Source organism: Phasianus colchicus, chromosome 17 (assembly GCF_987193195.1).
Source record: "Phasianus colchicus chromosome 17, bPhaCol1.hap1.1, whole genome shotgun sequence".
Classification (NCBI taxonomy): domain Eukaryota; kingdom Metazoa; phylum Chordata; class Aves; order Galliformes; family Phasianidae; genus Phasianus; species Phasianus colchicus.
Genome location: NC_143452.1, coordinates 581,587 through 604,618, shown reverse-complemented (window position 1 = coordinate 604,618; position 23,032 = coordinate 581,587). Strand labels below are relative to the sequence as shown.

Sequence of the window (23,032 nt, the reverse complement as noted above, 5' to 3'; positions counted from 1 at the left end):
CCCTGAGAGAGGCACCACTGCTCCCCTCAAGGGCCTGGCTGGATCTGGGGGTTAATGAGCTTGAAAGGACAGGGGAGATATACTTCAGCAATGCTTGAACTCCAGAGGTACTTCAGCATCACACTGCAAAGTAAATATCCCATAAAACGTTCATCTGGCAGCTGTACTATAGTGCATGGGTTCATCCATTTCTGTTCCCAACACACTCCTTTGAGATCAGGAGTAATTGTTTGCACTGCTGAGGTTTATGATGGAAGCATCCAGCAAATCCTTATCTCTGCTAAACACCAACGGGACGTGAGCAGTCCTGGAATCCACATCCCAGGCCGCCTGGGGGCTGCAGCAGCATCCCGGGCCCATGGCCAGGGAGTCCAGGGTGAGCAAAGCAATAGGGCAGCCAAAGGGGGAAAAGAAAGGCATGAGCCATGCCTCCTCCTTTTCCCCAGCATACAGCTGTGAATGCTGGGGAGGAAATCCCTGTGCACCGGGCATAGATCTATCTCCCAGCTCACAGCCCATCATTCACAGCCCCCCAGGCCATGGCCAGGATCCCCGCTGGGCCAGGGCTGCATGTGCTGGTGTGGGGAAGATGTGGCTGAGGGGGCTGCTGCGAAGCAGCTGCTGTGAGCTTTTGCTGCAGGGCACTGCCATGGCTCGCCCGACTTGCCAGCCTGTTTCCTCCATCTGCTGAACCCAGCACATTTATTTTTGTGTTTCCAAGTTTGATCAGATCGACTCTTCCACTTTCCCCTAATGAGTGCACTGAGCTGAAACAAACACAATCTGTCCATGGAGGACTGGGGAAGGATATCTGGGGGCACTGCAGAGGCCCCATGGGGAGCTACCCTGGTGCAAGACCAAGATGCTGTTCTGGCAGCTTACACCCGAGCTCTCCTCCCTCGTCGACCCACATGGCCTCCCCATCCATCTTGAGTCTGAAAACCCAAGAGTGAGGCCTCTCTGGAGAGAACTTTCTCCTCTGCTCCAACCTGGTCATAATTCTGTGGCTTCACTCCTTTCCTTGCCCACTGCCCATGTGCATGGAACATCTTTCCAGCTGACTGCCCTGCAGCATTGTGGACATGAGCCACAGGGCAGCAGACATCTGCTCCAGCTCCCAGGGATGACCTTGGCCACCCCAAGGACAGTGTGAGCCTGTTCACCTCCCTGGCTCCTCCAAGGCAGATGAGAGGTTCCAGTAGGAGGGATGTGTACGTCCTGCCTGATGTGCTTGTCTTATCCATGTGCTTTGCTGCTCCTCCAGAGCAATGCTGGAAGCTGGTCGTGCTGCATGCTGTGCTGGGCCACACCTGCTCCCTGCAGAAACTCCCCCTCAGGATATATCCTTGGCTTGTAAGCTTTTCTCCTGACTGTTTTTCATACCTTGCAGTGAAGTGGGTTAGCTTGCATTCCTGCATGGTGTGTGCAGAAGAGATGGAGCTCAGCCATGCTGCTTTGGTGTGGAGAGCATCAGAGACCTAGGGCTGAATGTGGGGTCCCTTAGAAAACAATGAGGCTTGGCTGCCCCACTGCCACTGAGCTGCAGGCAGGAGGCAGGTGGGCTCCTCCTGGCACCCAGCAGGCCCGGAAAGGCCAGCTCTAGCAAGGAGAGGGCTCGGTGAGTGTGGGGCAGGCAAGTGAGGAGCCAGTAGTCCACTGCAGCCAGGCAGGGCTGGGTGCACTCAGGGACTCCCAGCAGGCTGTAACCCCAGGACCTGGGCACAGCCGGGCCACTGCTTGCACAGATTCGCTTCCAGGTACCTCATGGCTCTGCTGCCTCCTACACCATTCCTTGGCCTGAGCTCATTTGGATGCGAAAGGCTCAGCCGTGCTGCAGGCTCCCGTAGAACTTTGGGAAATGCCCCCTTCTGCCTTGAGAGCTTTGCTCTTGCCAACTGCAGTGCCTCATACAGGCAGGCTGCGCATGCACCCAGCTGGCAGGTGGGCCTGGGCACGGCATGTTTGTTGCATTGGGTACATGGGCTGCACATGCACGCAGTGTTAGCACTAAAATGTTTTCTGCATCTCCCGCTGTGGCTGGGTGTGTGCCTGCCACTCACCTCTTGACCTCACACACCTCCTCACTCCACTGCTGGGGCTGTCAGGTTGTGCAGGGATGAGCTCAGTGTGGGTGCCCAGACCCACCTCTAAGCCATGAGCTCAGCTTAATGCGAGCCCCATGGAAGTTGAAAGCGTTCATGTCAAAGTTGTACTAAGGCAGGAGACAGGTTTCCTTTAGCCTCCTTCCCAAACAAAATCCCCAGCTCTCTGCTGTTACCACATTTAGAGATTCCTTTTCTCTAAAATAATAGCTCAGTGCGTGCTGTGAGAGGTTCTTTTTCACCCTGCTTTAATAAAGATGGAAGACGAAAAGGCCAGGAGAAAATTTGTTTTGCAGCTCCTTGCTGTCATTCCCAGTTCTGTGCTCTCCGTCCTTATTTCTCATTCTCCTTTCCAGGAGCTGTCTTTAACTCTTTGATAATAACCTCGTCTCTCCCAAAAGCAGGCAGTGTCCTTTCTTGATTGCACAGCCAGAAAAATGCCACACTTTCCCTTTGATGTCAAGATAACGCGTTGATGTAACACTGTGTGCATGTGTGACAAATGCAAACAGCCAGCTTTCTGGCCCAGATTTGGTAATTTAGGGAGAAAAAGGAAAAGCTAAGGAAAAAAAAAACCTTGAAAAGAATTCTTCAATTCACTTCACTCTCCTATAAATATTTCTGTTTGTTCCCTTCTTGATACTAAGGTCTGAGATGAACTTCCTGTCCTTTACATGTGCACAGAACTGTGCTTGGGGACTCCGCTGGGCTCAGGTGTCCCAGGGCCAGGACAGGCACAGGGCAGTGCCCTTCTTGGCCCCACTGATGTGAGAGCCGTGTCCTCCCCTTCCCAGGACTGGCTCTGTGGGTGTGTAGGGGAGAGCTGAGACCTTGCAGCTTGGGGAGGATGCAGGGCAGTCACAAAGGACCCTGTTACAGTAGGAGAAGCAGCTCAAAGCACAGAGTTTTGCCTAGAGAAGTTTGGAAATAGTTTGCATCTGTGGGAATGCCTTCTCTCTGGCAGCCCAGGTGGAGGACTGACCCCAGAAACCCAGCAGCCCTGTTCCCATCAGGCAGAGCCCCAGCAGAGCTCTCCTCAGGAGCTGTGCTCAGCCAGAGGCAGTGGCTCCTTGGAGCTGCTCCCCAAGGTAGGTCAGCAAGGTCCCTACGCTGCTCCCTTCTCCCCAGACCTTCAGAAGAGTGTCACTGGTCCTCATGAAGGGGACATGGTTTGGAGACCCCTCTGGCACGGCTCATGCAGCCTCCCCAGCCCCAGGGACCCATCCGTTGCTCAGTACAGATCCTTGGCTGGGTTCAGTTTGGGGCCAGCACAGGCAAGAACCATCTGAGGAGGCAATCTGGGTGGGGATGGAGCATACCTGCAGGTACAGGGCCTTTCCTTGGCTCTGTCTCACTGTAAAGCTCACCCATCCATCTCCATTCCTGAGGGCCCCTGCCATTGCATGCACTTCAGCATCAGCTGCGTGTGGCCACACCAGGGGCCCTGCACACGAGCCAGACCTGCATGTGCTGCTGGCACATGAAAGTAAGGAGTTTTGACTCCACTGTCCAACCAGCGCCACTGCAGATGTCAGCCCTTCATGCAGAATAGTTTTATTCAGAGCTGCTCCAAAACCGAGACTTCTGAAGCCTCAGCTTGTCTGCCTAGCCCTGCTGCCAAACCACTTTGCTTCTCCTCTTGCCTCTTGCTCTTATGCAGACCCTCAGCATCACAGTGGGGTAAGAAGACGCCCTCCTCCATATGCTCACCTCCTGCCCTCTCTGAATGCCCCAGATCACCCTCCCCTATTATTGGAAATATGAGAGAAGGATTGAGTTTATTTAAGCCAGAATCGCTCAGAGCACTGGAACTGGAAGCCAGAGCTCAGAACACTGCTCAGTCATTAACTGGTGAGTAAAGAGCACTCAGTGAGTCATCGGTGCTATTATAAACACTTTTTTCTAAAGGCTATAGAAATGCAGTAGGGAAGTGGTGTTCCTTGAAGTCACCGGCAGGAACTGTTTTCCTCTAGCAAGATCCCTGCTCTGCTCCTGGGACAGCTCTGTACCCCCTTGCTCTGCAGGCACTGCATCCGCACCACTCCCACAGCCCAGCCCCTGCTTTGTGGCTGCTCCTTGTGTTAAGTCATTTCTGAATGTGAATGCATTAAGGGTAGATCTGCTTTGCCCAGATAAACTGATGCTAAAGGCTCCAAGAGAAAGGAGTGGATCAATGCCACCCATAAGATGGTCAGCGCTGCGTGACCTCCACCCACGGTGCCAACGCTACTCCCCCCCCTCTGCCTGCACAGGGCACTGCTTCTGCCTGGCACTGCTGTCCCCAGAGCTCCCAGAGCTGCTGCTGGGGCTGCCATGCCAATTGCTTCATGCAGAGAGAAATGAAAGCTCCAAAACTCCGGAGAGGGAGGAGGAAGGTGTTTTGCACCACAGATACAGGAGACAGCCATTCTTGTGCAGCTGAAGGGGCTGCAGAAAGCCTTTCTGCTTTATCCTCTCGGCCCTGTCTGCTGGGGTAACCTCTGCGCCCTTCTGCCCTTCCCATGTCCTCCCCAGGCTCCAGTGCTAGACACTAAGATCTCCATATTCAAAAGGATTACAAATTACTGTCTGATCCACTAATTAGGAGAGGAAGATGAGCTTCCAACCGTGATGCTCAGCAGCCATTTAGAAATTGCTCTGAAGGCATGGAGCTGCTGGGAGCACACAGCAGCATGGAGCTGCATCTGTTCAGTGCCAGCAAGGCCAGCCCACCCCACTGGCCCGCTGCCTCACTCTGGCCCTTCTGCAGAGCTCATCTGTCTCTCCAGGATATCTCCAGGCTGTTCAGTTCCTATCCTCATTGCCATTACTTTATGTTCATTTAACAAAGTTAAAATCTGTTTAGTGGGGCCCTCATTGAAGGCAGAGGAGACAAACTGAATCTTCATGCTACTCCCGGAGAAGGTCAGGCTGGTGTCAGGCTGGAGCCACCTGCACAAGGAGGATGCAGAACTCCTTGCCCTTCTGCTGCTAAGTCACACTGGGGCACCGGGCACCTGCTCCCAGTGGCAGAGCAAATGCCTCAGGCTGCTCATGCCATTTCCTGGGGATCCCACCTTCTCCTTCCTGACGTGACTGCTGGTGGCAGGGAGGTGTCTCTGACTAAGAGAGAGCTGCAAGGGGAAATCCCAGCCTGGCCCTTCTGCAGTGTGCTGGGATTTCTTGAGAGCAATGGGGCAACACAGTACCTGAGAAGACAACCCCAGCCCTGAGGCTGCAGGCAGGGCCTGAGGGCAGGCAGCCCACATGCATTTGTCTTGGGTGATGCTCATAACGTGTGTGGAGATTTCTCTGAAGGCTTCCTCCAGACAGTGACTGGAGTCCAGACACAACTTCTAGCCAAGTGAGGTCAGCAGAAATGACCCTGGTCCCCTGTGAGCCTCTGCTGTCCCCAGTCAGTATCTCTGAGTCCTTGTTTCCCATGTAGCTCCTTATGGAACTGAGCCCCTTTCTCTTGGGTGAGAAACTTGCTCCAGGGTAAACAGTGAATCAGCTTAGTCTAGGAACATCTCAGGAGATGCTATAAAAAACTCTTGCCTTCCCAAAAGTGTGCCCCACAGTGCTGATCCCCATTCCCCAGCGCTGCATCATTTCTAAAACCCAGACCATCAATGAGTACACCACTACCAACTCAGCTACCTGAAGAAGAGCTCCAAGCTGCAGGCAAAGACCTTCCACAGGAGAGAGAGGGCAGTCACACCTCAAAAGCATGACCCACATGCGCCAAGCACAATGGTGGAGATAACTTCCCCTACAGCCTGGTATGATCCTAATGCGACTCGATGACCTCAAGGCCCAGCCTGTTGCTGCCCAAGGGAGGTCTCCCACGCACAAGACCCATACCGTCTTCCACCTGCTGCTGCTGACCCTTGGTGCTAAGTAAGCCCTCAGGTGTAACCCTGACTCTGCAACATCCAACACCGAGAAGTTAACACCATGTGAAGGCAGGGCAAGGAGATGAGGAGTCCCAAAGAGGATGAGACAGGTTCTGTCCAAGCTGATGGGAGACCAAGCAAGTCAGATCACTTCTCCTCCCTACAGCATCTGGGTGAGAGTCCTGACACCCACAGAGGGGCAGCATCAGTGAAGAGGTGAAGCTGGACAGCTTAAGGTATTGCTCAGTTGAGTAACAGAGGTATCCAGCTCTTGCAATTCTCTGTCATGCTCCCATGCAGGAAGTGTCTTTGTGAGGTCCTCACCCGGTCATGCACTGCTCAGGGGACAGCATGCCATGCTCCTGCTCTGGTTCAGCAGTGGGATACTCTGAGTCTTCTTTCTCACTGATAGTCAGATTTTCTAGAGAAATGATGCACTGCCCCATCAGTCCATTTGGCTGGCTGGTCTGCAGCCTCCTGGGAGGCCCTTGTCTGCTTTGCCAGCAGAGGTTCTTTTCCACAACGAAGGCCACAATGCTCTGTGACTACTTATCATGGAAAACTGCCCCATGCACCCCTGCATCCCTGCATGGGTGAAAAGTGTCAAAACAATGCCTTTCTCACTCGTCTTTCCTTCTGCTGATTATGTCACTCTGGGCATGAAGATAACATGCACATGTCCCAGTCATGGTCCACATTGTCTGCTGCAGCTTTTGGCAGTGGCATTGCTTATCTCCCACCAACCCTGAGCTCAGACACCACACTGAAGCGGCACACCCACAGCATAGGGACCCTGGCGAAGCTGGTGGTTTGGATCTGAGCCCATCCCTGATCCCTGTGGGAGAACTGAAAGAAGCTAGAAGTGTCTGTGTTGTGGGGAAGCCACACAACTTCCCTGCAGTGGGGCAAAAGTGGCTGGGTTTGATCATTCTAAAATCAAAACCTCAAAGTAGGAGTTCCCAAATAGCAACTGCTCGGGTTTTTTTTGCCATGGCCAACCCAGGAGGAACAACTGATCAGAATGGGGATGTGCAGAACACTCCAGGGCTCAAATCAATAGCTGGGCACTTAGTGCCTCTGTTGTGGTCATTGCTCAATCAACATGTGAACAGTCAGAGACCAAAGAGCCCTGAGCAGGACTGAACCAGAGCGAACCACAGCAGCCCTTGGCTTCCTCTCCCCTGAAATGAAATGCTATGGGAACACAAGGAGCTAAGTGTCAGCAGGGGGACTGGGGAGACACATGCTACCAGGAGTCTGCACTTCTGGAGCTACCCTGGCAGGGCTTCCTGCATATTTTCAGTTACAAAGCACTCCAGGGCCAATGCAGATGCAGTTTGGGATGTGCAGTTTGGGGACGGTCCTCCTGGCCACCCATACAGTTCTGGATCACAGTGGCCAGGCTGGTGTTTTGCAGCTTTGCCTGGCTCTGACAGGCATTGAATTTGGCCGCAGGTGCCAGCCAGCATCACCTCCCCAACCGCTCTTTTGGGTCAGCAGAGTTCTTCAAGCTCAACAGCCCCAAAGCAGTGAAGAGAGGACATGGCTGTCTGGACTGGGCAGTGCTTCTCAGAGCAGCACTGGGAGCAAACTGGCTGAGACTCGCTGCCAGGAGGCAGCTCACCTTCACTGGGACAAGCGGGCACTGAAGTAGGGCTGCCTGGCTCCCCTGGGCTGCGGTGGCACAAAACCTTCCTCAGCACAGAACAGTGTGTGACAGCTAATTATACCACAAAGACGATCTGGGAGACAGGGCGTCCTATTTACACGGCCCCCAGCCTGTTCATTGCCCACAGTGGCCCCACATCTTTCAGTCCCACCGGCCAGAGGAGGGGAGCAGTGAGGCACAGCCTGCTCCCTGGTCTGGTTGTTTGTTGGCTGATTTGGAGGGAGGCAAACAGCTGCACTGGACTGGAACAGAATTCCACGACCAGCAACCTGCTCCCATACAACCCTGCAGCACAGGACTGGCTAACACAGGACCAGGAGCAATCTTGCAAGGATGCAGAGGTCTGAGTGCCACATGCGGCATTCGGGGAAAGCATCCTGAGCAGTCCTGCAGTGTGAATTTAACAGTGTGATAGTGCTCATGGCCCAGGCAGATGTGTCCACACTGTACCACCTTGCACGTGCTGCCTGCAGCCACACGCTCATCTCCTGGTCCCACCAGGCCAGGCTGTGGCACTCCCCGCCCCACTGAGCACTTGTCTCCCTATCAACTCAGATCTGCTCCAGGAGGTCTTGTCACTGGCAACCCCAACTGGGCTAGGCTGGGCTGTAGCAAATGGCCCAAGATAAGAGCACTTGAGGGTGGCTGGAACCATCAGGAGGAATGTGACATCTCAGTGCAGCATAGGGCTAGGCCACAAGCACGATCAGGGGAGGCCAACACCTCCCTGTCCTTGACTGGAGAGGAAGTTGAAAGGAGAACACCAGCTCCTGGGGTTACTGCTGCCCTTTGAGAATGCCAGGCTATAGGACAAGGCAGAGCCAAAGGTACTCAGAGCTGGTTCTGGAGCAGTGCAGCAGAGGAGGGCATCCCAGCAGATTAGGGGATCCTATCCAAATCCTCTGGGGTCACCTCCCAGAAACTTCACTGTGCTCTGGAGGTCCTGGCCACCAGCCACACAAAGAGCCTCTGGGTGCTCCAGACGGTCAGCAGTCCGCCCTCATGGTGTGGAATCCCAGCTCCACTGTGTGTGCTGACAGCTGTGACCTTCCCAGGAGCTGGTCGTCAGGGACACTTCTGCTGGGCTGCCCACTGCATGTGCATTGCATTGCTGAGCTGTGGTGAGGCGTGCAGGGAAGGGCTCCCTGCCAATCTCATTCCAGGGCAGCCCAAGAACTGGGAATAGGTTGGGGGTTGCCTGGCCACTGCCACCAGCATGATGGAGCGGCTGTGGGCCGAGAGCAGCTGGGGAAGCACTCCTCACCTGACGTTATTTTGGTTGCTAGGTGATTAAATCATCCATCTGCTTATGACAGCACGGGAGAGCAGTGAGTCAGTCCGCTTCGTAGGAGACAACAAAGGGTTTTTCAACTCCAGCCCACCTCCAGCCTGCCCCCAGCCCAGCCCTGCTCGCAGGATGCTCAGATGGACACACAGCCCTGCAGGGCACAGCCTCTGGTGTGGCACCGTGGGCCCTGGGGCAGCTGCTGAGGACAGCCAGCTGTAACAGGGCTGTAGGCATCTTCAGCTGCGCTCCTACTGTGCAGGTCCTCCATGGTATCTGAAGAACATGGCTGGACGATGGCAAGAGGGCTCTCCATAATTACATCCAGAACTGCTGAAAGGGGTTAGATCAGCCCAGTGAAAGCAGAGGGAGGTGTGCTGTGAGCTTGGAGGGCAGCCCAGATCCTGGCAGCACAGCACGGCTTCCCCAGCACCTTCCCCTGCTGCAGGCTCAGCAATGCCCACAGCGGGAATGTCGCTAACATCACACATGTGGAACAGTGTGCTCCCCACTTTGGGAGCAGTACCTGGGGAAAGGCAGTGGGCTGCTTGGGGAGAACACTGCAGAAAGGCAACAGTTTGGGTGAGAAAAAATCGTTTTCATAAAGTGTTTGAAGTCTTTTGGAGGAGGAAGGTGGAGAGGGAGAGAAAGAAGAGTCACTGTTTATGTGTGCGCATATAAGAGAAAGAGAGCCTCCCTCCATGCTGATTAGAAACCGTTCCCATTTCTGAGGTTTTGGAGAATGTTGAGACATGGAGAAGTTAAAGCATTGCCTACAAAATGTGTGTTGTGAGTCCAGTTTTCATTAAGAGAGTTCTGAACCACATGTAGCTGCTGCATGACTGCCCTGCTGCCACTGAGCTGGGCACCAGCTGCTGGGTGAGGGGCTGCAGGCTGCCTGGCCCTCAGACCCATTGGGCCTGAAGACTACCAGGGGCAGTGAATGACCCCTAGGAAAGGCAGGGCCCTTGCAGAGCAGCTTCAGTGGCCACACAGGGCTTTGCAGTGGGGATGGAGATGGGAATGCATCCTGCAAGTTCCCTGACCAAAAGAGCCCTGAAGGAGAAGCCCTAAAGCAGGGTGGGGAGCTATGTGCACAACAGGGATGGTTGCAAAACCACAGTGGGGCAGCTGTGAGCTGCCCATTGCAGGCTAACAACCTCCTGCAACTGCAGGTGTGCAGCACAAAAGTCTGCCCACAGCCTGGCTCAGCATCCGCAGCATCCAGCACCTCAGAGCCCAGGCTGTTGGGAGCTGGGTTGGCAGCTCCCCCACCACTGTCCTCCATGCAGCCTGCCCTCCGAACTCCCCCAGCAGCTGTCACAACTTCTTAGAGCAAAAAGATTCATTAATGAAGTGGAAAAGGAGGAGGAGGAGCAAGCTGAATGGTCTGTCCTAGGGGACAGCACAGCAAGGAGGAGGAGGAGAGTGCTCAGCGCTTGACCTCAGGATAGGCAGCTACCAAGGAATGACCATCCAGAAAATAACTGGGAAGAAAGGATGAGAAGCCAGTGGGCAGAAAGCCTGCCAAGGGGGGCTGCAAGCAAAGGTGGAGGCCAAAGGAGGTAGGCAGGAAGAGGGCAGGGAGGAAAAGCAGCCTCTAGAGCTGCACAGCCACCACCAATGCCCCATCCACAACAACCTCCACCAGGAGGCAGAGGGAGGCCTGCAGAGCCCAAGTGCCTCTCCCAGGGGATGCCTATGGCTGTCTGCTCCCTGCCCTTACACTTGGCTCTCTGCCTCCTGCAGGCATTGTGCCTTGCCAGCTGCACTGGCTTGGAGTGCCTGCTTCTTTATTGCATTGGTTCCCAGTTTCCAGTCTGCCTCTGCAAGGGCCTGGCTGCTGTCAGCAGCACTGTGGGGTGGCTGGGGTGAGGGCCATGGTGCCCAGCAGCTCTGGCCGCCAGGCGCTGGCCACCAGCCTCTGCACTAGGGGCAGGACCAGAGGCTGCCAGGGGCTGGGAGTGATGAGAAGGGAAGGTTTCCATCCCCATCTTGTAGCTGCAAGCAGAGAAGGAGGAGAGAGATCAAGATCTCAAGAACAGAGGTTGCATGGCCACTGACGACACAAAAGCTGCTCCTCCAAGTGTCTGAAGCAGAGGCCAAGCTTTAGGGAGCCCTGGTGCCTTGAAGCCTCCCATTCCCATGTTGCACACAGCCCCTGCTGGGATCCGGCTCCATATGGCTCAGAGCCTACAACCTTGGGGCAGCCACAGCCACCTCTGATCCTGCGCTGGAGGACAGTGTATGCTGGGCTGCTGTCTCTTCAGCACATTGCTTTCAGGCTCAAACAGGCAGACTTCTGGGACGAGGACAACAGAACATGAACTCCAGCATTTGGCCAAGCCCACAAATGGCTGAAGAACTCATCAGGAGTTCAGGTGTCCTATTCCTGCCGAGCCTGGCCTCCCCACACCTCGTTGTGGAGGGCACATAGACCTACAGTGGGCATCACCATCACTGTGACGGAGACCAGTCCACAATAGCCCATCAGTGACCCCTGGCAGGAGGGAAGGGGCACTCTTCTACACAGCTGTGGGGGAAAGCTGTTGTGCTGTGGTAGGGCTGTCTGTCTGTACACATCAAGTCATCAACTCGTGCAGAATGCTGCCCAGGAAGCACAACTCAGACTTACACCCAGCATGGAAATGGCTTTCCCACACTGGAGGCTTTTACCTGCAGCATACAGGGACTAGATAGGAAATTGCATAAATGTTTACGAACCTAATGGCTGAAAACTCCTTTGTGCTTTAGCCTGCTGAAACACTTCCTTGCAATGCTGCCGAAATGATTCACCCAACTTCTGCTTATTTCAAAACCAGCAGCAGTATCTAGCTGACAGAAAAGGAGTGTTTTATGCAGAAAATGCCAAACTGACCCTTTTTGATCATGTGGAAAATTTCCTTACTGCTCAGAACATAAAAATCTCTGGGAGAGAACCTTGTCTTTTCAAGTGCACCCTCAGCCTCAGTACCCCAGGGCAGTGCTGTGGCAGATGCACGAGGGGCTTTCCAGCCAACCTGGGTGCTTCCCAGGGCCTTGCATGGATCCTGGAGGGACTGTCATCCCCGCAACTGGACCTGGCTGCAGCACTGGCTGCACCAGTACTGAGCAACATGTGCCTGCACTGCCTACCTTGAGGACTTGCCTGAGTTCACCAAGGCCTCTGTTCCGTGGCAGGGGATGGTGCTGAGCCACATGAGAGCCACTCGAAGAGCTGCCCCCTCACCGCCACTCAGCGTGGAAAGGATTAATTGGATGAGGGAAACGGTGAGGGAATATCAACTTCATTCCTGCAGTGAAGAAACTGTGCCATTAAAATCCTCTCTTCTATGACACACACTGAGCCTATTTCAGTAATAGTTTGGCAGGGGAATAACATTACAGAGCCTATAAATATCTTGTGGGGTGCTGCTCTGCTGATGGAGCAGCAGGATGTGGCCCCTGCCCAGCAGGGTGCTGGTCCTGGCTGCCTCACAGGGAAGGCACAGCCATTGCAGAGCTGGTGGCCGCACAGCCCTTTCTCGAGGGCGAAGGATGGCAGGAGATGAGGACAGAAGGACACGTAACCGGGGCAGCTGGGCACATCCCGTGTGCAGCCCCAGAGGAGGGATGGGTCTGGGTGAGATATGCGATGATGGGAATGGGACATGGGTTGTATGGGCCCTGGAGATGCTGGAGGAGACAGCTGGATTGAGCAAAAGATGGAGGTAAGAATACAGTGGAAAGCATTAGCAACCAGAAGGGGCTTGCAAAGCAAACCACGAGGCTCCCTGTGTCTGCAGCTGAGGACTTTCGGATGACTTAGGCAAGCCTGATAGGGGCAGTCAGCCCCTCCCTGTCGTTCTGAGGAACAGAGGGGCTTCTCACAGTAGTGGAGGCAGCAGCTGAGGCACCTCAGGCACAAGTAATTCCCCTGAAATATCCCAGGGGCATATGTCATGCGTTTTTCCCAGTGACAATAACACCTCCACTGCTCACTCCCCTACCAAGGCCCTGAGATGACAAGGATCAAGTAAACACCCTGACATGTCTGAGAGGCTGACAAGAGGAGAAGAAGCTCAGGAGGGTCCAGGCATCCTGCCCATGCCAGGCAGCCACGCAGTGTGGGGAATGGCTGCGCCGCTGCTCTGCCATGCACTTGTCATCTTGCAAGGAAACTGTGTGGCTGGCCGCTGTCCTACCAGGTATATTGCGACAAGTGGCTGAGGGATTTGGTTATTACATACTTGATGTAAAGGAACTCTCATGGCAGTCATCATAGGTCTCATACTCCTCCCCCTGAGAGCAGGGTTAACTCAATGCTGAGTAGCTTCAATTTTCCTTGCATGCACACACAGGCAGCTAGCTGCCTTCCCTGCCCACAGGGCAGATCTCTGCCTGCCTCCAAGTGTCAGCATCATGCACCAGAGTTCCTGGGTCCCTCCCAGAGAGTTCCCCTCCTCCTCAGGCAAAGGCAGCTGATGGGCCTGAAGGGAACGGGGTGCCTGAAATTGAGGGTTGCCCAAGAGAAGGGTCCATGCTCTCCAGGGAATGCAAGAGTCAGACCCAGGGGACATGCCTCAACCACCCTGCAGCCAGCACAGCATTGGTTTGTGTCTGTGCATCGCACATCCCCTCTGTCCTCAAAAGGCATAAAGGTTCTGGAACTGCAAAGATTGCCATAGCAGCCCTAGAAGTTGTAATGTACGTCCTTCAAGCTGCTGGAAAGCTTTGCACAGAGCTGCAGCGAGCCAGGCCTCATTCAGGGAAAGCTCTCAAGAAAGGTAATTTTCCTGACAGCCCATGATCCAAACCTACCAGACATCCATTAGAGCCAGGAAATGTTGACATCCATGAGAGCCTGAGCAAAAACAGGGCTGGCAGCCCAGAGTCAGGCCTCATGGGAACTTCCCCTGCACAGTGCCTCTGTGAGCAAGAAGGGGCTTGAGATTCCCTTTTTCTTGAGCACACAAAGCACAATTACACAAGGAGTCCACTGGAAACTGCTGGCATTTGCAGAGTTCTTGTAGCCAGAGATGAAATCCACAGGGGGACCCAGCTAAGCCCCCAGAAAAGACATGAAAAGCAGTTAGTTACAAGGTGTAAAATATGGACATATTCTGCAATAACCATTTTTATGCCACAGATAATGGGACACACCATCAAGTGCAAGACAAAAAAGATTGGTACAAATTGCAGTCTTGCTGTCACATAACCAACTTCCAGCAATACGAAGCACCTTCAACAGCTCCTTGTGCCAAGGGTCTCCCTGGTGTCCCCACCCCATCCCTAAGCAGAGGAGCTGAATCTTCACATTCTTTTGCATAAACCTAAAACACCCCCCAAATAAAGAATAATCAAACTGACTCCCTTATCAAAAGAACACTCTATGGTTGTCCCAGTTTCCTCCAGCTGTGGCCAATGGCACGCCTGCAACCTTTCTGCCTTCAGTAGGTGTGGGTGCGAAGTCCCCTCTCTAAATGCAGTACCTCAAGGATGGGACGCTCAGCCTGACCCAGCCTGCCAGCTGCAGCCTCAGCCCTGGTGTGAGGATACGGTCTGGAAGATGTTAAGGAGAACAGCAGCACCGAGCTCAGAGCTCAAAATCAGCACCTTGAATCATGTCCAAAAGCAAACTGGAAGTCAGCACAGCTTCTGGCAAAAAGGTGCTGCCTCGTCTGTGGCTGATGCTGCTCAGCTGATGGTTTCAGCTCCAGTCATGAGCACCAAAAGTGGGGACAGGGGCAGCTGCAGGCACTGTGGTCCTCCGGGGGGCATTTTCCCATGCACCGCTCCCCTCCTCTGTGGATGGCAAAGGGATGTTGTGGTACTGAGGCAAGCAGGCTACCATCTGGATCCAGGACTGTTCATCTCTGATGACTGCAAGCAACGGCTCAGTGCTTGGGTGAAGGCTGATTGTGGACAGATTACAGGGGACACAGCGTGTTCACTTCTATCCATGCTGCTCTACTATTACCTAGACTGAAAATAAAGCCTCATTTTTCATGCAAAGATGCACAGTGGTTAACATGAGCAAAGCTTGCCTGCGAGGCATGCAGGTATCAAATCAATTTCAAAATGGGTCTCCAATTACTACTGATGTTGATTTGATTTTTATTTTTTTCTGGCTTGCCAGATGTTTCGACTACAAGCATGAAATTCAGCCCAGTGCCACTGGACTGGCGTGAGGCTTGTAAGAAGGCACGAAGGTCTCCTGCTACAGAATGGCACGTTTCCATTGAATTGCTCTATTCCTTCACCACTCAGAGCTGTGCTTCAAACTGTATGGGTACGTCATGTATACAAAGAGGAGTGAGGGAGCTGAGTCTCTGCACAGATCAGACCCAGGCTTGCATGCAGCAGCTGCAGAGCCCCAGGCTGAAGAAGCCCTGTGCTTCTGCTTCTCTGAGTGGCCTCAGGAGCAGGAGGGCGGTCCAGGCCAGGTGATAGCTTCCCAAAGGAAGCCTCTGGGCTGCCTCTGCCTTGTGCTTCAACCAAGGAGCAGCAGTCGGAGGAGGATTTGTGAGCCTGTGAGAGTCCATTTTGGAGGTGATACTCTGAGGCCCTGCAGGCTGCCGGGCCCTGTGCACCACTGTGGGCTCATAGGGCCCAGACAAGTGTTAGGGTGGGGGCTGGGGCTGGGAGGGTCACTGAGGCACAGCTCCTGCAAACCTCTGATTGAAACGATGGCAATGGGGCTCCAAACCTCACTCCTACCTGGCCCCTGCCCTGGACTGATGATTCCAAACTGTGTCACGGCAAAGGCCCATGAGGGAGCTTGTTCAGTGGCACTTCTATCCTGGCGGAAGGACCACCATGTGTCGGGGAACCCTTGTCTGCCTCCCAAAGACCTCACACAGAGGTAGCAGCCCAACCACCACCACAGGTCGGGCACATGCTGTGGCTGGGAGCACACTCAGGCCTGCCTGCCAGCTGCGTGCTGCTGGAGCAGGGGGACGGCCTTGCTGCTTGCTGCAAGAGGGATTCCTGTCTCTGCAGCCCCTCTGCACCTCATCCAGTGTCAAGCAGGAGCACCTCAGCCAGCATAGGCAAAACCTACCAGGCAGCAGAGGGTGAGGCTCGCCTGCCTGCTCACCAGCACAGCACAGTGCGCCAGGCTCTGCCCCCATCCCTGGAATAGTGCAGGGGACAGTTGGGGCTACCAGGGGAGGGAGGATTCAGTTTGGCCTCTCCAGTCCGCAGGAGGCATGCAGCCCTCCGGCAGCCACGCGGTGTGATGGGCCATGGGCTGTTCAAAGCCCAGGCACCTCTGCCAGATGCCGTCCCCAAGCCAGGACTCAGCCCTGGCACACAGGTACTCACAGACCGCTCTCACCACCCACCCCTGCTTTTCCCATGCCTGCCTGCTCTCTCCGTCATGCTTGTGTGCTCCCCTGCACCCACCTGCAGCCTCCAGCATACACCCTTACAGCACACACATCCCAACCCATGCACAGCACGACTAGTACACACGTGTGCACGCAGCACATACCCATAGAGTGGTGCACACGCATGCAACCAGCATGCACTCACATGCACACAAACACTTGGGCTGGTGCTGCTCCCACACACAGGCTCAATGCGGTTTGCATGCACGCGGAAACGAGGACACACTCAGCTCTGCGTCTCGCACACATCCAGGCTTGTTGTGGAGCTCACACCCCAGCACAAACGCACACAGTGGCTCCGCAGTGGCTCCCACACGCATGCACGCACACACACAAACACTCAGCCCGGGGCTCTCGCGCACACGTAAGTGCAGTGTGGCTCCCAGGGCCGCAGTGACAGGGCCATGCTTTGCAGCAGCTCGTGCACACCCCTGTGCAGCCGCGGAGCCCCGGCACGCCGCACCCGGAGCCTGCACAGCTCGGCCTTCCCACGGCCCCTTGCTCGCCCTTCACTGACACCCGTGGGGTGCTAAGGGCCACGCCTCCGTGGGTACGGGCTCACACACACACACGAAACCCGTCTGCTCCGCAACGCTTAACTCCTTGTTAGCCTGCCCCCGGCACCATCAAGCCCAGCTCAGCACCATCTGGCTGGATACCGGCATCGTCGGCTCAGCGCCCTGCACCATCCACCCGCCCGGCATCGTCCGGCCCGGCCTCTGCACCACCCAGCCCCGCGCCCGCACCGTCCGGTCTCGTTCCCGCACCGTCCGGCCCGGCTCACGCCCGGCTCCACCCGCTCCCTCGGCTCCGCACCCGCCCCGTCGGGCGGGCCCGGCGCCCCCGACCCGCTGCCGCGTACCGCCGCCCCGGCCCCGGCCCCGGTCCCGCCGCCCGCCCCGTCGGCCCGGCCCCGCCGCAGCCCCCTCCGCCCCCTCCGCCCGCTCACCTCGATCCGCGGCGGTGGGACGCGGCGCCCGGGCCGGAGCGGTCCCGCGGCGGGGCAGCGCTCGCTCCGCACAGCGCCCCGGCGGCGGGGGGCCCGGCGGGGGGCCCGGCTCGGCTCGGCCCGGCCCGGCCCGGCCCCGGCCCCTTGCCGGCCGCCGCTTCCCCCCTGCCCGCGGCGCGGTCCGGCCGCCTCTCCCCTATGCGGAGGCTCCAGCAGCACCGAGGCGATGCCCATTCATTCAGCTTGTCCCCCGCAGCCCTCCCCTTCCGCCCCGCGCTCCCAGCCTCCTGGATGGAGGTAGCTGGTGATGCTGCAGCGGTACCCAGAGCCCCCGGAGAGTACAGTGCAGAGATGAGGGAGGGAGAGGAGGAGGAAGGAGAGCAGAAGGAGGGAAGAGGAAAGAGAGAGAGGGAGCAGGAGAGAGCGAGAGATGGCTGCCCCCAAAACCAGAGCTGGATCTAGACGAGACTCTGGGATTTCCACAAGGAAATCAGGGCAGGGAGCAGAGCTGGGCCGGCACAGCCCCCTTCCGCTGGACGAGCACGCCAACGGTGCGGTGGCCGGGGATGCTGTGACGGCGGCAAGGGCAGGTGAAAGCTCGCTAACGCAGGCAGCGGGTGAGGCCCTGTGAGGGGCCGGGAAAGTGCCAGGGTTCCCCACGAAATGGAAGTCCCCTCCTCTGAGACTGCTCTGACTCCAGGTGGGGTGCCCAGGTGCCTGGCCAGGAACTTCAAGCGTGCCAAAAGCTGAGGGGCACCCACCCTTTCCTGTGCTGCCAGCCCAGCCTGATGATAAGCAGGGAGGCTGCGTGCCTGGTCCTGCACCTGCCCTTGCTTTGCCACCTCTTGCTTTGCCACCCCCTGCCAGGGCCCTGCCACCCCCCGCTCGCCAGAAGCCCCTTGGAAAGCAACAGTGTCCATGTGTCCCAAGCCTCAGCACCATGTCTTGCGCCCCACATCGAAGTTTCTCAGTTTTTCCTAATCTGGGGCCTGCTTAACCCTCTGACCATCTGCCACAGCGGTGTCCTTACAGCACTGCACATATTGGGCTCAGCTCTTCACTTGCTCCTCTTCTGCCCGTGGCTTTGTTCTCTCCATTACGTGTATGTTAGCTATGGTTCTGGAAGTGAGTGCTAACTCAGGAAGTGTGGGAGACCTGACCAGGCTGCCGCATGTGAGAGCAGGGTGTTTGGAGATCACCTGGCCACCAACCCTGTAGCTGCTGTGCACCTCAAAATCTTCAGCGTCGGGCCTGGGGGGTAGTGTGGTAGGAGGCTCATGGTTATTTTCTTGCCACTTCACCCTTAGTGTCTTTGAAAATGGGGAGCTTGCCTTTCTGGGGAAAAAGGCTTCATTCTCTAAGGACAACAGAAATATACAATTATTTTTTTTTTTCCTTCCTGCAGCAGATTCAGCAAAAGTGCAGCTGCCTTCTCAGCCCTGAATACAGAATTCTGTTCATCCCTAAGGGGAAATGGCAAAGTTGAGAGGAACAGCGAGTCCCACAGCACTCTCTATACCCTCCACAGGCTTTCTCAGCCCAGGCAGTTTCCTCCCCCAGGCTCTAGAGGTGTCTGGCTCCTTTTGCAGAGCAATGAAGATTTGCATGCTCTGTGCACACCTACCAGCTTCATAATGTTGTTTTTCTTCCAAAAGAGAAGTTTGGGATGTTATTGGTCAGTAATGGAGACTGGGGCCCAGACACGTGGGGGAGTAGAACAGAGAAGAGAGAGCAGAAGCTGAGGGAAGGGCTGACTTCAAAAAGCACCATGCTGCTGCAGAGGGAGAACACATTTCATCTCTGTCAAAGGCAAGAATGCTTCCAGATCATAGCAGGACTGTTCAGTCTGAAATATTTCAGCTTTGTGGGGCAACACCATTTCCATCATCCTGCCTATTCTGCAGTCCTCCTAAGCCACATCTCAGCCCCAAATGCCCAAGAGAAAGTAACAATCAAGTCATGAATAGTTCTATTTATTATTGTTTTTACAGGGTTTTTGTGCACTTCTCAAAAAGAAGCAAACACCACTCTGTGTCCTGAGAAATTTCCAGCCGTGTGCTATGACCGGAGTGATGGAGAGCAGCCCTGGCATGTTGGCATGCCCCCTGCAGCCCGGCAGGGAGGAGGATATGGTGGGATAAGGAAGGAGGCTGGCAATGCAGTGGAGCTGGGAGAAAGTACAGAGAGGAATATCTGGAAAACTGCCCCAAACCTGACTTCTCAGGAACTGAGAGGGAACTTGGACTCTAACAAGAAAACTATGGCTGTAGAGGTTTTTCTGAATGGAGACAAACAGCTCATATTCCTGCTGGTAAAGGAAAGATTAGCGAGGAGGGCATAGAAATAGGAGATACAGAGCCAGGCATAAGGGAAGCAGCCTTTACAGGAAGGAGCATGGTGAGAGCTCATGAGCCCGTTGTTAGGCGAGAGTAAGGAGTGTGCTAGGAATCAAGCTGCAATATTCTCAAGTCCAGACAAGAATTCTAGCTGGAGGGATTAACATGGAAGGCTTAATCTGGAAACACTCTATGGAGAGAACGTGCAGGATTTAGGCACAGCTGGAACAGGAGGTGTCCGAGGGTGCAGGGCACAGAGCACACGGCCTCATCTGCTTGGAGAGGGCTGCAGTGAGAGGTGCCGAGCTTTGCCAAAAATGGGGTGATGGGCTAAGCCTCCACCAGGAAATGTCAGCCAGGCTGGCTGGTTTTTGGAAAGAAAATGACAAGTCTGGCACAGCACATTAGATCTGAGAATCACCATAGAGATAGTGGTTGGAGTTAGTGGGTGGTGGAGATTACCCAGAGCTAATGTGTGAAAGGAGAACAGAAAGGGCTGGAGAATGGGATGCTGTGGGCATCCAGGAGAAGAGGGAGACAGGCATAAGGAAGAAGCAGAGAAACGGAGATGAGAAAGGAAGGCAGAAAACCAGGGCAGGACATCAGAGAACCCCAGAAGGATCAGATTTCTTAGCTAGCATGGCTAAGTGGAGAGGCCAGGAGAAAGAGGAAAGATGAGGAGTGAGCATAGCTTAGAGACCACCGTGAGAAGCCTGCACACAGAGCCCCATGCTGAGTGAGGGGGACAGAAGACAAAGACAGTGTGACTGTGGGGTAAAGAGAAGGCCTGCAGGAGCAGGGATGGTGATCTGAGGGCATTTCCTGTGGCACTGAGATGTTTGCACTGCAACCATGATGGGCTGCAGCACTGCAAGAGTTTAGGGGCAAGCAGAGCAGAGGAGGGATAGGGTGTGAGGAGGCTGTCCCTGCAGAGGGGACAGGAAGAGATTGCTGGAAGAAACAGGGGGCTCCAGAAGAATCTCACCAAGGGAGCAGGGAGATTTGTTCCACCGTAGAGAAGAGGAGGACAGGGCTGGCCAACCAGGGTCTCTTACATCCTTATGGAGGTAACAGCAGGGTGCTGTGTGGGAAGTCAGTCTGCTGAGACGAGCAGAGTCATTTAGGGAGGAGAAGGCAGAACCAAAGCCAACGAGAACTGGTTTAATTCTCTTTGAGGAATCTTGCACTGTGAGCAATGGACACTTGGACTTAACAAGGATGGAGGATGGAGAATGTGAGAGCAAAAGCCACCTTAGTGACACAAGAGGCCTTTCTGTTTCAAGTGTTACACTTTTGGAAGTTTAGATAGGGAATGACTTTGCAACTCACACTACAGTCAGCTCTCTGCTGTTAAACAGAAACAATTCCTCTGGCACTTCAGTCTCTAAGGGTGACATGATTCATAAAAGATGTTGCTGAATGTTTCAGTCATAGTGGACACACATTCACTGTCAACAGAAGAAATGACCCAGCTTGGCTCTGCATGGGGAGCAACTGGCGAGGGGAGGGATGAGAGGAAGGTCAGAGGAGGAGTGAGGTGGCTGCGTGGAGTGATGAATGTGCTGCTGAGCATACACAAAGAAATGCTGGAGCTGTTGAGTTTGTAAGACCATGAGAATAACAGCCAGAACTGCTTAGGAGCTAAGGAATACAGGAGGGGCATCTCATGAACCTGACCAGGCACAGCAAGGAAGCAGCAGGTCCTGTTCGGGTCCAGGTGCCAGTGCTCTCAGACACAGAGAGGGACAGAAAAGGGGATGTACACTGAACACAGGGCAGATGGATACTTCTCAAGCACAGGAGAGAGATGTGGATCTTCCCCTGAGAACCTGCTGCAGCGCAGACACCTCAGAAGAACACTGAGGAGTGGGCTGTGAAAGTTCAGAGGCATGCACACAGCTGGGTTCAGTGCAGCCTTCCTGTGCCTCCCAGCTAGGCTGAGTGCAGGCCTGCTTTGCTTGGATCTTCTATCAATGAATCACTAAGAAATTAACTCTTCTCCTCTCTGCTCCTTGCTGAACAAAAATGCTGGTGAGTAACAGCCTAGCTGCAATACCTCTAAAGCTGAAAGCTGGAATGTATGACCCAGACATTGTAAAAACTGGCACTGACCCATTAGGGTCCCCTTTAATGTTCAGTCTAATATGAGGAGTCTCCAGACAAAAGCAGAGGCTTGTTTTCTGGGAGACAGAAAACAAACTGCATGGAGTGTAAAACTAGCACCCACCAGTGCTGCCGGCCTGGCTGAGGGGCAGGCCCACATAATGCACTTCTGACTTACACACAAAGAAGTTACAGCAGCGTTGTGTGGAGCAGGCACACACTCCCCAAACTCTGTCCATGTCTTTATATGCTCTCTGTGTCCTGCTCACAGAAATTATCTCCCTCCCCTGGTCTGCGGTGGCAGTAGTTCTGAGAGCGTGCTCCCATCTGGGAGGAATGGTCCCCCAGAGCAGCCTCTGCTGCTCCTTGTCACAAAATCCCCCTAACTGGGGAATGGTTAATTCCCCCAGATGTGACTTAGCTGGGGGCCTGGAGGTGGCATTCTCTCCAAGGAAGGATGGAGCAGTTACTTCATGAGCATCTACAACCAGATTAAGGATCTCTCACTACCTGGAAAGCCGGAGGCCATCAGCACACCTGAGGAGAGGCACGTTCTACAGAGACCACATGCATCGCCGATTGCTGAGGGTAATAAACCCTTCCTTAGAGAGCATGCAAGAGAGGGCACACCAAGAGCTGGGGGCTCGGGAGGGTGGAATAATGAAGTGGACAAAACTCAGTCACATTCTATCATTTGTAATGCTCCAAGTCAATTCAGCACATGATAAGACAAGCCATGAGCACAGTTGGGCTGAGCGTATAAGGCCATATCTCATTATCTGAAGGGATGTCAGGGAGGAAGGCTGAGGAGTAATGGGATAAAACTGGAGGGAAAGAGCTCAGAAATAAAGCTTAGTCACTTACAGAGAAGAGGAGCATCTGCAGTCCCATTAAGCCAGATAGGGAAGAGAGTGAGGGACGGCCGATCTCCTGCTGTGGAACAGAAGCTGCTGAAGATTGGGATCAGGGGCATCACCCCCACAGGAAGGACTGCAGCCTAAAATGCATTATCAGCATTTAATGACATCTTCAGGAACATTTGCTGTGAGCCACTTGGGGACAGAATGTGCTACACCAGAAATGCCATCAGTCTGCTCCTGCGCATTTCTAGTGCAGGAAGTCATGGCTCGGGCACTAGGAAATGACGACACTGTTACGCTCTTCCATGAGAGGTATTTTGTCTCTGCAAAGGTGAGTAATTGTGTTTGAGAAATGAGTCTGTACTGAGAAAGGAAGAGAGAAACAAATAAAGCAGTCCTAGCCTGTCTTCCCTCTGCTCAGGTCCCATCCTGGCCACAGCCGGTGGGCAGCTCTGCCTCTGTGGAAGGGGAGGGGGGTGGGGA

General features: G+C 54.7%; 1 protein-coding gene across 5 annotated transcripts in view; it reads right to left on the bottom strand.

Annotated features, from left to right (window-relative positions):
• The window catches only part of DLGAP4 (DLG associated protein 4), a 160,623-nt gene extending 137,891 nt beyond the window's left edge, over nt 1–22,732 (bottom strand). For 4 of the 5 annotated variants that reach the window (XM_090152335.1, XM_090152332.1, XM_090152334.1 and 1 more), the window contains exon 1: nt 17,251–17,336. The gene's annotated coding sequence lies outside the window, so the exon portion shown is untranslated. Of the gene's footprint in view, nt 1–17,250; nt 17,337–22,553 lie in introns of those variants that run through there. The other variant, XM_090152333.1, reaches the window with a different exon arrangement.
• Between the last annotated feature and the right edge of the window lie 300 nt (nt 22,733–23,032).